This window comes from Ctenopharyngodon idella, chromosome 23, assembly GCF_019924925.1.
Source record: "Ctenopharyngodon idella isolate HZGC_01 chromosome 23, HZGC01, whole genome shotgun sequence".
Classification (NCBI taxonomy): domain Eukaryota; kingdom Metazoa; phylum Chordata; class Actinopteri; order Cypriniformes; family Xenocyprididae; genus Ctenopharyngodon; species Ctenopharyngodon idella.
In genome coordinates, this window is record NC_067242.1 from 9,650,945 (window position 1) to 9,667,081 (window position 16,137).

Here is a 16,137-nt window from a genome sequence, read left to right on the forward strand (position 1 = left end):
GGGTTCAAAAACATTTAACATTCATGGGCTCGGTTAACGAAACACAGTTATCGTTTGTCTACTAAAAGCTACTAATGTCCATTTTGTTATGAGTTTTATTTTATTTCTGACATGTAATAAGTATTAGTGACCGGCAGATGTCATATTTGGTCAACAAGGTCACGTTTGGAACAAAATGAGGCCCTAAACTAAAAATAAAAAATGTAAATAATATAAGTAATTTTTTTTTTTCAACAAAATGATCAATGAAAGGATGTGCTTTACATTAAGAATTTATTTTTTACATTACATTTATTTCAATGGGGTGTGCAACAATTTTACAAAAAAATTGGTTTACGTCAAAATACAGTTCAGACGTGTATAATTCTGCATTAAATAAGCACCAAACTTTAATGTTTAAGTTTTTAAAAAGGTTCAAATTGAAGAAAAATAGTTGTTTGTTCAATTTTACAATAACTAAAACATGCATTTATTTCACATGCAGTCATTTTTAAGCATCATCCGTGTCATTAAATCTCGTCATTGCGCTTTTATATTAGTATTTTTCCAGATATAAGGGTTGTAAAAGTAAAACAAAAGGTTGCTTTTAGGAAATTCCTAGAAATTGTGGTAGGTTCATTCATTTGACACACGTATCTGTCATCTGACGTGTGCAGGCATGCATTCTGTGTAAATAAAAGCCTGTGGAAGTTTTTTTTTTCTTTTCTTTTTTTTTTTTGAAAAGGGAAGGTGATCCCCAGTCGAAATATGTATGACACGCAGGCGCGCGCGTCAGACGAGATGTGGCTCATCCGTGAAAGCTGAGGGGAGATCGGTTGAGGTAGGACACATTTCAGACATGTTTAGTGTTTTAAACACTCAGATATGAACAGACTGTGAGTAACATCAGGGATTCTCTTCATATTTACCACGTATAAACTGTCCGGGTTTATGAAAAGTGATTTTCTGACCGGTTCGCGTGCACGCGAGTCGGCGTGGATGGTCGGTTAGCTCGCGTTAGCTCTCGTGTAAAATAACCTGAAACCGGGAAATCTTAAATGAACATGGGCTGAGAAAACGGTGTCCTGTAATGACCAAACCGTCAGCTTCCGTCTCGTGTGCTCATTTTTGTGAGTCGTGGTCGCTGGACTGCTGTCAAAAGCGAGTAGACAGATACACTCATAAAAGCCCACTGCCACGTGACATCCACGGGGAAAATATTCAGAGTAACTGAAACACCGCTGAAAAGGAACTAAAGCAACAAGTCGTCCTGTGACTTCACATTTAAATATAGTAGTTGAATACAGACACCGTTTATAAATAGTCTGGAAATGTATATTTTTAGATATTTCTATCCATATTTCGCTGTAAAACAAAACAAGTCTGACTGACTCTCTATCTGTGGTTCAACTTTGTCATATTTTTTGTATATATTATGTTTTGATATATTATGTATGTATACATTCTGTTTTGACACGCACATATAGAAGAAATTCATGAACACATTCATTTTTAGGCAATAGATAGAATTTTTTTTCACCCTGTGGTGAGTTGAGTAATAAAATTTTGATAGGAAAAGGGAAGTTATATAATATCAGTTTAGAAATTGTTGTCATAAGAATGGCACAATCATTTGTTTATAAACCTTGAAGCTTTAAGCTGCTGTGGTTGGTTTGTGCTTGTTACCGAGGGTCAGCTGGATTTAGGTCAGATCAGTGTTGTAAAGCCATCAAGGAGTCAGATTTCTTGGAGGAACAAATCAATGACTTGGTCGAACCAGTATTTGCAAGCTTTAAATGTGCAACTTTGCCTTTGTTTTTGCGGTGTGATTAAGGCATAATGCCAGAGGCCAGTAAATCGGTGCAGATTACAGCTGCGTAGAGCGAAGAAAGAAATATCTTTGTACTATTTTCTTTATCTACCAGAGCATGAATAATATTTCAAAATCTGCAATGCAGTGAAGATGGAATGTCATTTGTAAATTTTGAACTGCTAATTTGTTTCATTCATTAAACAGGTCAACGTTATAAGACATCTTATAAGACTGTTTCATCTGTTTTACCTCCTGCTGGTTGGTTTTACAAACTCTAGACTCTAATAAAAATACTAGTAATGATAAAATTAAATGAGCTTTATTCCTGCTAGCATTCCAGAGCAGATCAGCTGGAAACTAGTTTCTTTAGCCCTTCTGGATTATGTTTAAAAAAAACACACCGTGTTTTCTGCAGGGTCAAGGTTATTTTCAAAAGTTCTGCATTGCGTTTTCGTAATTGTGTGCCCAGCTGGCGACGTTAATCACCTCAGAAATATTTTTAAAACCGTTGTTCTCACGTAGACCATGATATTACAAATCTTTCATGGCTTTTTTGCGAATAGGTCCTCCTCGGGTAGCGTGACCTAACACTTGACCGGGGGCTCCTATATGGTTTTTACAGTACTGTGTTTCCCAGGATATGTGTTATTGTACTCACATTGTCGTGAGGTGGTTCGATATTTCATTGTGATTGTTTGTTTTGGTGTGACTCAAGGTATGAATGACAGTGTTCCTCTGGTCAGAACTTGCTTTGTTGGGTTTGTTCACTGCTGTCATATTACAAAGATGTGATTGTCTGCTCCAAGTTAAACACAAAGAGTGTGAGAAACTCAGACGGAGCTTTTGTGTGTCAGTAACCTGAGTCTGTGAAGCCCCTGCTGGTGCGCAGAGAAAACACCTTTTACCCTTTAAACAGGGCTGTTTAGTCTTGAAGTGATAATTAAATAAGCTTAGCGCACCGCTGTTTGAATTTCACCTGTGCTCCTGTAGTTTCTGTCTTGCACAACATCAGAATCGTTCGTAAACACGCTTATTGTAGCGCGGCACTTCCAACTTGCCAGCGCCAGCATTTTTGATAATTTTCACAAAATTTTCATGGCCACTAGAATATTTTATATGAATATCTGAACATACAATATATAAAAAAGAAAGAACAGAGCCTCTGAAAATATATTCTAGCTTCTTGTATTTTTTATCAACACTTGAATGTAAGTTTCATTAAAAAAGCAACATTTTAGAAAAAAAAGCTGAGAAAAATCGCGTTTTTGATCAGATTCAGAACGATGATCAAAACATAGATCCAGTAGATTGCGCCCATCAACACCCCGAAAGCTTCACAGTCCTATACCCATTCTTGCTTTGACATTTCATTCGGTAACATTATGCAGTTTAGATTTATATGCTGTTTATAATGTCTGAGAAGATGCGTAATAGCGCAGTCTACCGTATAAAAGTGAAAACCTGGATTGCCTCGACTCCCTGCCAAGTTATTACCCCCCTCATTGAAGTCGTTACCTGATTGCCTAATCCTAACCCAACCCCTAATCCGAACCCCTCCCCCTAATCCTAACCCCTCCCCCACAATTAAACCTAAACCTACCAATACTAGGGGGGAATTATTTGGCGGGGGTCAGAATATTCCAACAGTGGCAGGGGAAAAAGTTCATCTGTTGCCAAACTCTGAACTGTGTTAAAGGACTTGTTTACCTAAAAATATACATTTTGTCATCCTTACTCACCCTCATGCTGTTTTTTTCTTCCATGGAACACATATGAGAACATTTGATGACTGATTTCCATGCTATTTTCTATGATACTGCAATGATCGGGCACTGACGCCTTCGAGATTCATGAGACATTAAAGGCATCATGAAAATAATATAGCTTTTTGTGATAAACAGGCTGAAATTTAAGTCATTTTCATTGATAATCTTTTCAACTGGATTGAGTTAGTAAGTTGAACCAGATCAGGATTCATGAACAAATGATTCAGATTGGTTTTGTGAACTGGATAAACCAATTCGGTAGAGTCAAAAATGTGTTTGTTCATATAGATATCGCTTTAGACACTTTAGGCATCGCTACTTCTCTGTTGTGTTTTTGTCATTTGCAGGGATCGCAAAATGTACAAATCCCTGGAAGCCCTTTGGGCAGGCACTCTTCAGATTTTGGTAGCCCGAAATTAATTTAACTAGCCCGAATTAAAAAAAAAAAAAAGAATTTTTTTTTAATGTAGAAAATTAGATTCGAGTCTAAACATCAATTAAAAACAATTTCAAAACACAAATACGAACAATTGTATATGAATTAATCAAATTTCAATACAAATATGCATTTGATTCTAACTGAACTTGTATGAGCAATATGGAACAAATGACTAAAGCACTCATCGAGTCAGAAATTGTGGGTGATTGACGACACACCCGACAGAACATTGTCTCAGTTACCTCATCGTGTTCCAGCCATGGAAATTATTTTGTCCATGAAACCAAAAAGCTGCGCTTTCTTTTTGCCTCAGTCTGATTTTTCTGAACTTCGTTTTCTGCTTTGTGGTGGTCTGCTTTTCTTTCAGCATGATCAAAAACTTCAGTGATCATATTTTTCCTTCAATTAAAGGATTAGTTCACTTTCAAATAAAAATTTCCTGATAATTTACTCACCCCCATGTCATCCAAGATGTCTATGCCTTCTTTCTTCAGTTGAGAAGAAATTAAGGTTTTTGATGAAAACATTCCAGGATTTTTCTCCTTATAGTGGACTTCAATAGTTGAAGGTCAAAATTACAGTTTCAGTGCAGCTTCAAAGGGCTTTAAACGATACCAGACGAGCAATAAGGGTCTTATCTAGCGAAACGATCGGTCATTTTCTAAAAAAAAATCAAAACGTATATGCTTTATAGGCACAAGTGATCGCATCACAAGTGCTTCCACCAGAACGCGATTCCGTATTCTTCAAAAAGCTTACACTGAATGTCCTACGCCTTCCTTATTCAACTTACGGAACGAACGCGGCGCCAGTTCTGTTTTTCCATAAGTTAAATAGGGAAGGCGTAGGACATTTAGCGTAAGCTTTTTGAAGAATATGGAATCGCGTTCTGGTGGAAGCACTTGTGATGCGATCATTTGTGCCTATAAAGCATATACGTTTTTTTTTTTTTTTTTTTTTTTTAAGAAAATGGCCGATCGTTTCGCTAGATAAGACCCTTATTCCTCGTCTGGTATCGTTTAAAGCCCTTTGAAGCTGCACTGAAACTGTAATTTTGACCTTCAACCGTTTGGAGGCCATTGAAGTCCACTATAAGGAAAATAATCCTGGAATGTTTTCATTAAAAACCTTCATTTCTTTTCGACTGAAGAAAGAAGGACATGGACATCTTGGATGACATGGGGGTGAGTAAATTATCAGGAAAAGTTTATTTGAAAATAAACTATTCCTTTAACAGGGGAGCGATTGAATGCAGGAGTTTATCAGCGGATATATTAGGGATCCACTGATAGACGCCTGCTTTCAAATGCTCCAGTGTGTGGAAAGCACTCGATGAAGACCGTCAAAGATGTCTAATTACAACATGTTTTTGAAGAGTTGATCATATATGTTGAGTGCGTGAACACAATGACCAATCAGAGGAGAATCCACTCAACAATGCTCAAAATTGCTAGGGGCAAATGCTGGTATCATCACATTTTTCAAATTTCAGACTTGGTACCGAAGTCTGTACTTCTTACAACACTACAAGAGAGTGAACAATGCGAATCAAGGAAGGAATTTTATTTCATATTTAAGATAGCCCATCGGGCAGGGCAGTGGTACATTTTATTAGCCTGACTAGAAGACACTATTTACTATTTTGCGAGCCCTGATTTGTATTAGATGTTTTAGTACTTTAATCAAAAATGAGAAATGTTGCCGTGGCATCTATAGTTGAAAAATTTTTTTAATGGTTTTAATTAATGATAATAAACCTAGTTAGAAATAATTCACTCTTGAAATATTCTGTTCATTGGTCAACCAGCCACAATTATCAGCTTCAAAATGGCCAAATATTGACTGACAGTCATTATTATTTTTCCAAAGTATCTTGGGAATTAATTGAGGACGTCTTAGGTGTCCCTTAAACTAATGATAATTAATGGTTAATTAAAAAAATTACACCAGTGCTTTGTTTAATTTAGATCTCATGTTCCACGCAATTGAAAACTGAGCCCTCAGGAAACAACTTAGGAAGCGTAACTACTTACAGAAGTTCATAACTCTAACCCAGATGTTGGCGAGGCCTGCGATGGCATTGTTTTGATTATGGCTGGGTCGCGATCCACCACACGCTGTTAAATCTGTTGAAAGTTTACAAAGTGTTTGTGTCAAAACAGTTGCTTCAAGCCGTTGTTGTTACTAGCTTATTGAGCGTGAATCTATTTCTAGGATAAATCTCAAGTAGCGAAACCCAGTTGAATTCATCCATTTGCCATTATCTCTTTGTTTATGGAACTGCTCAATTCAGTTACATTTTAATCCACTTTCCAGTGTTAGTGGTTTATTGGTTTGTGGCTATGGAGATGTTTCTCAAACATTCCCAATGTAGAACTTTACACTGTTGTGCCAAAGACAAGTCTGGCCAAGTACCAGGGTGCTGTGAAATCTGGTTACGGAGCACTGTGAACCGTGACTGGAGCATTGGACAGTCAACTGTAGAAGTGAATTCGCTTGAATGTTTAATAACCATTGAGAAATGCAGTATATTCTTCCGTTATCTGGGGGTTTTGATGTTGTTGTTGTCTCTCTTCGTGCAATCGAGAGACATCTGCATTTTGACGTGATAATGCTTTGCCTACGCTATCTTGCATTATGCATGCCACGGCCTGGTTAGGCAATAGATTTTCTTCATTTCCCAATGTTTTGACACACTCCTGCATTTGCTTGAACTTACTTCCCTGTTTATCACGACCAGAGCAGTTGCTGACAATGAAAAGTTAATGTGACAGGAAAACCATGAAGGATGTGCTGTTTTCAGCAGGTTTTTACTCACTTTTTCTTGCTGAATTGTGTGCTTGTTTTTACTACCAGAACTTTAAATTTGTTGACTATAAGGTAGATGTGTCAAAGGTTGGTGGTTGTGGCAGGAAATTATGTAACATGTGCAGCCCAGTCATGTAAGTCAAGACCAAATTTGAAAATCTAAAGGTATAATGGCCGTTTGGCATCATAGACTTCTCTCCCAACCTAATTGGACTTCACATGCTGGTGTGCACAAATATGTTTGCTTGCTTCTAGTGAAGTGTCTCAAGCTATGCATGTGATGCAATTACTGTAGTATATTTAAATACTGAAGCAATGAATATATCATCACTTGCTTTCTTTTTATATTGTCCCATTCATCAGTATCTTTTACAGTAACCACAAACCTCACAAACTTTGGCACATCCAGTGACTAGTAATTCCTCGGAGGTGCTAATTGTAGCGGCCTGGGAACTTGTAAACAAACTCCCTGTGGACTGATAAAATCCCATGTGTTAGAAAGTATGTTGCAGCCAGCCAATCAGATTGCCACTGCCGGTTTTTCAGCCATTTTTGTATGTAATATCCATCAGGTGGTCTGTCTGAAAGTAGGCATGCCCTGCCTGATTTGAAATTGCTTTTTTTTTTTTTTTTTTTTTTTTGAGACAAATTAATGGCTTATCAGTATCAGGCAGAATTTTTATATCAGTGTATCCCTAGTTTTTTAGTTGTAAGTAGCGTGTAATTCAAAAGTTGGTAGCTATACTGGTTCAATATTTTGAACAACAATAACATTAATAATAATAATAATAAATAATAATTTAAATAATAACAACAATAATTATTATATAATTATTTGATTAATAATAATAATAATATATTTTTTTTGTTGTAGTCTACTGATCATTTAGTTATCAATTTATAATTTAGTTTAAATAATTAAATTACTTCTGCATTTTAGTTATCAGATATTTTTACTGTGCGTGTCATTACTTTTATATATTTTTTTAGATGTAAAAAGTTCATTTAAGAACGATGTAAATCTTTAAAAAAAATCTCAAAATGAATATCCATTTTTCATACTGTACAATATATTGTTGTGATGTCTAAATTAAAATGATTGACTTTAGTTTTATTTTTAATTTATTTCAACAAAATAGTGTAGAATTTTAATATGAGCTGTTTATCAGTTAAAGGGTTAGTTCACCCAAAAATGAAAATTGTCATTAATTACTCACCCTCATGTTGTTCCACACCCATAAGACCTTCGTTCATCTTCAGAACACAAATTAAGATATTTTTGATGAAATCTGAGAGATTTTGAGATCGTAAAACTAATCCATATGAATCGAGCGGTTTAGTCCAAATTTTCTGTCCCTGCATAGATAGCAATTTTACCACCATTTTCAAGGTCCAGAAAGATACTAAAGACATCGTTAAAATAGTCAACGTGACACAACCTTAATGTTATGAAACGACAAGAATGCTTTTTGTGCGCAAAAAACAAAACAAAAATAACGACTTTATTCAACACATTCGTCTCTCCCCTGTCAATTTCCTACACTGTTTACGTTTAGCGCTTCCATTTTCTACGTCAGAACGGCAGCTCGTTATTGGCCGGATCCTGCGTCAGCATCACACGCATGCGTCATGCTGCTCACGTGAACTGCGTCGGCCAATAATGAGCCGGCATTCTGACGTAGAACCTGGAAGCGCTGAACATAAACAGCGTAGGAGAACGACACAGAAGAGAAGATATTGTTAAATAAAGCTGTTATTTTTGTTTTGTTTTTGCACACAAAATGTATTCTCGTCGCTTTATAAAATTAAGGTTAAACCACTGCAGTCATGTGGACTATTTTAACGATGTCTTTAGTACCTTTCTGGACTTTGAAAGTGGTGGTTAAATTGCTGTCTATGGAGGAGTCAGAGAGCTCTCGGATTTCATCAAAAATATCTTAATTTGTGTTCTGAAGATGAATGAAGGTCTTACGGGTTTGGAATGACATGAGGGTGAGTAATTAATGACAGAATTTTAATTTTTGGGTGAACTATCCCTTTAATGGCCGTAACATGGAAATAATTATTGGCTTATCACTATCAGACATTTTAATATCGGTGCATCCCCACTTTTTTTTGTTGTATGTTCAATAGTTGTATAGTTGTACCATTTTAAAAAAGTCACTGTAGAATGTCTAGTAGGGTTATACTAGTAGAGATTAGTCAGATGGACTGTTGCTCTAGATCTTTCGGCACTCATTCATGTGGCTCCATTAGTTGTTAACAGATTCCTCCGTATCTAGCCTCACCCTGTAACGTGGGAGTTGCAGCAATAATGGTGTGAATGGAGACCCTTCTGTTCGTCATGTTTATGAGTAAATGACGTAACCAAACCTTTACAGAGTTTTGAAACCCTTTATCATCAGATTCTTCCAACTATGAGGGAGCCGTATCCGTCAGAATCATTGAGGAATTCTCGTTGTGGACATTGCAGGAATCCTCAGTTTTGTATGGGCTTGTCTTGTGCACACAACCCTGTGGTACCACTTATAACATTGTGTTTTGGCCTTAAAATATGCACTCCATAAAGGTCACTGACCAGTCCAAGTTCCTGAAGCTTTTTTTGGGATTGAGGAAAACCCCAAGCTTTGAAGCAGACTAAAGTTTTAATTCTTGGCGGCCTTTGGGCTGATCCAAGACCATGTGACTCCCACAGACACATACTCATGCTGGTACACTCAGAAACACACACACAACCACACTAGCATTTTACACACACACTTGGCTGTTGGTTCAAACAAATACTTGCAGACATATAAAGCAACTTCAGTGCTTGACTTTCAGGTTTTAGAGCAACTTCCATGTTTTGTACACATGTGTCCAACTGATATTTAGTTCTAAAGTTGCACAGTTTATTAAAGGAAATGAAAACATAGGTGGGTCTAACACACTTTTAGGGCTGGTTCACACATAATGTTTTTGCTGTTAAAGACACGAGATGCTGGTCAGTGGAACCAAAAAAAAAAGTGCAAGGTCTGGAAATGCGTTTTTTTAAAAGTGAAACTTCTTTTAATTTGAGTTAACTGTGTGTTTAGAATGCTTTGTCATGCCGCGCGAGATGCTGCAAAAGACACAAGTCAGAATTGCTTGATATAAAGTCAAGCGATATTCTCCCAGTTTCAGAGACCAGGCTTAAGCTAGTCCTAGACTAAAATGCATGTTTGAGCTTTTTTAACTGAAAGAATCTTGCACTGACAACCCTCGACAGCACAGTGTTGCCCTCAGGCAACGGAAAGTTTTCTTAAGCCCTATGTTTAGTACATTTTTCTTTAAATGATCACAACCAATTAGAAAGGTTGAGAAAGTACCAAAGACCCAAAGGTGTGGGAGTCACTATCAAGTACCATTTGAAGGTGGGACGGCCCTGTTTTGACACATGGTCACAGGAGCACATGGTGTGAGAAGAAGGCAAGATTATTTGCTTTAGTAATCTTATTTAAAATGACATGAACTGTACATAAAAAAATATGTGTGTGTATGAAGGTGTAGACAAGCCTTTTGTCAGGTTTTATTAATTTTTTTTTATTTTGCATGTTCAGAAATTCAGTTTTTCTTTTCGTTGCCTCAGGGCAACGTTGTGCGATTAGGGGTAATTTTCAAGGATGTTTTGGACAATACCTGACTTTGGCCATAATGTGTTATAAGAAGGGAAGATGCAGGGTTCCTGGGTGTGCAGGAACACTTAAAGTGATGTGCAAAAATTGTAACATACACACCTATTTCACAGCAGAGAAGAACAGCTTTTTGAAGTTTCGTACGGGGTGAAATGTTATTACATGAAGTACATTATATGACATGACACACTACATGATACAAACCTATGCATGTATCAAATTCAATATATCAATGTGTTTCTAGTGTTTTTCCCTTTTTACTTAATGATTTCTTGACATTTTTTAAAAAAAAATTGTGATTTTGCTTTGCTCTCTGAGCATTGTCTAATGATAATTTTCTCTATGATTCTGTACCATTGTTGCACAACGTTGCCCTGAGGCAATGAAAAAATATTTTGGGGAAGGTGGGGGGTCAAAAAAAATGTTTTATTAATAAAATGTTCCCAAATAAAGCAAAAAATTATGTGGAATATTTTTTTTTTTTTTTTTTTTCATGTGCCATCAACATGTGTGCAGAATATGTCAGTGTCGTTGTTTTGTCTCTTGATGCACACCAGTAATGTTTTTTTTCTTTTTCTAGGGCACATTTATAAAAGTTACTTAAATGCCTAAGTAAACTAAGGCCTAATCCTAGCTTAGTCTAAGCCCTGTCTGTGAAACCGGGCCATAAAGAGATATCCAATTGTGAGGGGAAAAAGACTGACTTTTTTTTTTTTTGTCAGAACTCACAATACTGACCTAAAAAGTCGCAACCTTGCACCTTTTTTATTTAGTGACGGAAACAAGCTTCCATATTAGTCATTATTGTGTCAAAAAGCAAAAAATAAAAATAAAATATATATTTTTTGGTCATCATGCATAAAAAAAAAAAAACTGCATTATCAGTAATAAAATCACTGTTGTTAAGGTTCAATTCAACATCTCATTAAATTTTATTCAAGAATATCAAATAAAAGCACTTTTTTGTTTCAACAACATCTTTTGGTGATTAAATTAATTAGTATTTTTCTTTGGTCATTATACTGTCAGTGCTGTTGATGTAAAGATAGAGTGGTGTGTAACAAGTGCCCTTGTCATGGTGAACATTGTGAGTGTGTACTGTATAAGTGAGGATGTGAGTGAGTGTGTGTGTGTGTGTGTGTGTGTGTGTGTGTGTGTCACAGCTGACTCACTGTTGAGCAGCGGTCACATGGCAGGCTGTCAGAGGTTTAGGGGAGGTAACCTAATCCAGCAGAGGAAGCGTTTGACCCATCAGTACTAGAGTTTGAGTGTGTGAGGGCAATACTTCAGATATATAGTGCTTTAGAAGTTCTCACTCAGCTCTCTGACTGTGTCTTTCTCTCTCTGGTGTTCTGTACACAGTGGCTGTTGGCTTTACACTAAAATGTCAGCGGCAGCTTCTCTGCAGTAAGCACTTTGAGGTAAGTTCAATGGATTTGCCACCAATCATTTTTTTTAAATATCCATTGAGACATGCATTTTTAAAAGTCTAATATTGACTATTATAGCTAACTATAGTTGCTATTTTAACAATTGGTGGTCATTCTATAATTTTAATTGAGCAAACAGAATTTTGTTTTAGATAAAATGTTTTTGCAAAATGTTTTCTAGGAATATCTAAAAATGAATGTGGCTAGTTTAACTCCAAATGTCATTACTTTTTATCGCTTTTATGAAATTTTGCATACATATACGTAATGTTCAATGCCTTTTTATTTATTTTATAACTTTTCTAAATGAACTGTTTAGATTCAACGTGCCGGGTGATTAATTTATAACTTTGCATCAAGAAGTGAAATTCAAAAGTCAGCATATCATGACGGATCACTAGTCATTGCAAAGTCAACAGTGAAAAGTCCACTGGTTTGCTGATATCGCCCAGTCATCATATAGTGTGTGCTTTTATTTTTCCACTTAAGTAACTTTTGAATCTAATTAGAGTTAATGATCTAATGATCTAGAGAATTGGTCTGTGCTTGTATACAGCCCAGAGGCTGTATGGTGTGTCTTGTGAGTTTGATAAAGTCATTAAACATCACAGCAATGATCATCTCTAGTGTTCAGCACCGTGATGTATTTCGTTATACGAAATGAAAAAGAGCTTTCATGATTGTTGTGGTTTTGTGCATGCACTTAATTAATATTTGGTACAGTTCCAGTATTTGTATTATCAAGCTGCTTGAGTAAAAGCTTTTGCTATATGAATAATTGTAAATGATTGTGATGGGTCACAATGGTAGAATTGTCTAGTGGTCCAACAGTTGAATAGTTATTAGAGCTGCACGATTAATCGTTAAAAGATTTTGATCTCGATTCACACACCCACACGATCTCATTCCTAAATGACAACGATTCGGCTGTGTCTATTAAACTTTTGACACAGCGAAACATTCAGATCTGCTTTTGCGCTTCACAAGCAGTCTTTTAAACCACACAGTATCATTATTTACGTGTTACAAATATTCAAATTTTCACAGAAGTACTGAGATTAAAGTTTATAGTTTTGATATAAACACTTATAGTTGCAAGAAAAAGTATGTGGACCCCTTGCAGAATCTGTGAAAATGTGAGTAATTTGAACAAAATAAAGGAGATAATACAAAATGCATGTTATTTTTTATTTAGTACTCTCCTGATTAAGATGGTTTACATAAAAGATGTTTACATATAATCCACAAGACAAAAAAAAAATCGCTGAATTTATTAAAATAACTGCATTCATAAGTATGTGAACCACTGATTCACTGTGTGTGGTTACCTGGATGATCCACGACTGTTTTTTTTGTTTTGTGATGGTTCTTCATGAGTCTCTTGTTTGTCCTGAGCAGTTAAACTGAGCTCTGTTCTTCAGAAAAATTTTCCAGGTCCTGCAGATTCTTCAGTTTTCCACCATCTTTTGCATATTTGAACCCTTTACAGCAGTGACTGAATGATTTTGAGATCCGTCTTTTCACACTGAGGACAACTGAGGGACTCAAACACAACCTTTAAAAAAGGTTCAAACATTCACTGATGCTCCAGAAGGAAACACGATGCATTAAGAGTCGGGGGTGAAAACTTTTGAACAGGATGAAGATGTCCAAATTTTTCTTATTTCACTTGAATATCATTTTTTGTTCATTTAGTACTGCCCTTCAGAAGCAACAGAAGATAATTACATGTTTCCCAGAAGACAAATTAAATACAATTTACCTTGATCTTCAAATTCCAAATGTTTTCACCCCCCGGCTATTAATGCATCGTGTTTCCTTCTGGAGCATCAGTGAATGTTTGAACCTTTTTTAATAGTTGTGTTTGAGTCCCTCAATTGTCCTCAGTGTGAAAAGACGGATCTTAAAATCATACAGTCACTGCTGGAAAGGGTTAAAATATGCAAAAGATGCTTGAAAACTGAAGAATCTGCAGGACCTGGAGAATTTTTCTGAAGAACAGAGCTCAGTTTAACTGTTCAGAACAAACAAGAGACTCATGAAGAACCATCACAAAACAAACAAACAGTCGTAGATCATCCAGGTAACCACACACAGTATTAAGAATCAGTGGTTCACATACTTATGAATGGGGTTATTTTAATAAATTCAGCTTTTTTTTTTGTCTTGTGAATTATATGTAAACATCTTTTATGTAAAATATCTTACTCAGGAGAGTACTAAATAAAAAATAACATGCATTTTGTATTATCTCCTTTATTTTGTTAAAATTATTCACATTTTCACAGATTCTGCAAGTGGTTCACATACTTTTTCTTGCAACTGTATGTCTACGGAAACGATCAAAATAGAGCAAATAACCTTTTGAAAGTAACTTGGCGCTTCAAATAACGATTTTATCGATTACATTGTTACACCAGTAGGTGGCAACAAGTGAAGTTAAAAAATTCATTTGTCATTGAATCATTCATTCAAGAGATTCAGAAACACTGATTCATCCAGTAATGAAACAAGTGAAGTCTTAATGAGTGAGTCATTGAATCATTCATTCAATAGATTTTTTTTAAAACAATTCATTCAAATTAATTAAACATTTTAAGTAGACTGCAGCAATTAAAATTTAGAATAGCAATTAAAAGAGTCATGATCTCTATTTGAATAAAACAAAAAAAAAACTAAATGGTGCTTCTCAGTTTATCCAGAATCATGCAGCTCTAGTTGTTATTGATGTTGACATTCAAATATTCAGATGAACGTCTTTGGCCAAATAACTTTGTTTTTCAAGCACAATCTGCTGCATCATGTAAAAAATTGTTCAACTTTTAAAAACACGTCGGCGTTTTTCCATTTGGTTGCGTTCCATCTAGCTGTTTTTGAACGCAACAAAGCGTCTTTGGTAAACATCCCCTAAAAAAAAATGCCCCAATATGTAGTTTTGAACGTTCTTTGTAAATTAATAAACGAAAACGATTTATAAGTGCAAATCAGTGCACTATTAGAAACATCTGATTGGCTATTAATATGAACTTGTGACTGATTAAGTTAATCATTTATACTTGTACTTTGGAAAAACAACTTTAAAAACATGCATAAAACAGTCCCATAGACTTCTATTATAAGTGCATCTTATTCAAAATTTCTTATTTTTGTTACCAATTTTTACAATTTTGGATTTTTTAGGCTTGATTATCCAAAAATGATCCCAGACGTTTTTTTGTGCGGCTTTTTTTGATGTTATTACAGGGACTTGTTTGGAGTAACCTGAGATTAAGTTTTGATCATGAACATGGGTAACTCATGGGTCAAAGCTTTGAACCTGCAACCTTTCAGTTACCAGCCCAAATCTTCAAGGCTGCACCATATAATTCCTGATCCAAACCAATTTTTCGACATTTTTGTGTATGAGGTTTAAACTCAACTCACAAACATGTCTTTCATGTGGACGAGCCATTGGTCACTAGTAAACTAGAAACTCTATATTTACCGAACTACTCAGTCATTGAGCGTTTTATATTTTTACAGTGAGGTTTCCGCATTGTGATTGAAAGTCTATTTGCAGAATGGCATCTTTATTGGCCGTCTTTGCTTTGTCTGAAATTATATTTTATGGACATGCTTGAATATAATCCAGTAAGCCTGTTTGCCTTTCACAAAAGCAAAAGGATTTTCCAAACTAGGAATGGTGCATGATCCTGAGCTCCCTGTTTATATCCGTATAGGGATTCCAGCTGAAGTTAGTGGGATAACTTTAAGTTAGATTAGAAAACCTACAAGTTACTCATACCATGGATTGAATTGCAAACCTGTCTGACAAGAAATTACTTGTATTTATTTCTTTATTCTTGCCAAGGTGGACCAAGTCCACTAAGAGCTATGATAAAATCCTATTTTGGGTTCACATTCAAGGTGTGTGGTTAAGTGAAGTAGACAATAACACAATTTGGCATTGCTAGAAACAAAATATGCACACCAGTTAAAATGGATACGACATTTGTTGGTATCTGCATCTCATTTGATTCTGGAGGAAATTGAGAGGGAATTAGAAGCAACAAACACATGATTCCTTTACTCATGAACTAGTTCTTTATATACGCAGATACACCATAAATAGAGAGTAAGGTTGAACCAACTAGAGCATTAGATTTTGTGTTTGATCAACATCATTAAAGGAAGCTGTGAGCCAAAGAGCATAGAATGGGTTCTCTTGCCATCTTTCATTGTGCAATTGTAGATGCTTCCTGTTTCTTAA

At 35.7% G+C, this 16,137-nt stretch overlaps 1 protein-coding gene across 3 annotated transcripts in view; it reads left to right on the forward strand.

Annotated features, from left to right (window-relative positions):
- The first annotated feature begins 693 nt into the window (after positions 1 to 693).
- Positions 694 to 16,137, forward strand: part of slc4a2b (solute carrier family 4 member 2b) — a 48,610-nt gene continuing 33,166 nt past the window's right edge. The window contains exons 1-2 of one of the 3 annotated variants that reach the window (XM_051882690.1): positions 694 to 820; positions 11,821 to 11,879. The gene's annotated coding sequence lies outside the window, so the exon portion shown is untranslated. Of the gene's footprint in view, positions 821 to 11,704; positions 11,880 to 16,137 lie in introns of those variants that run through there. The other 2 variants (XM_051882691.1, XM_051882689.1) reach the window with 2 other exon arrangements.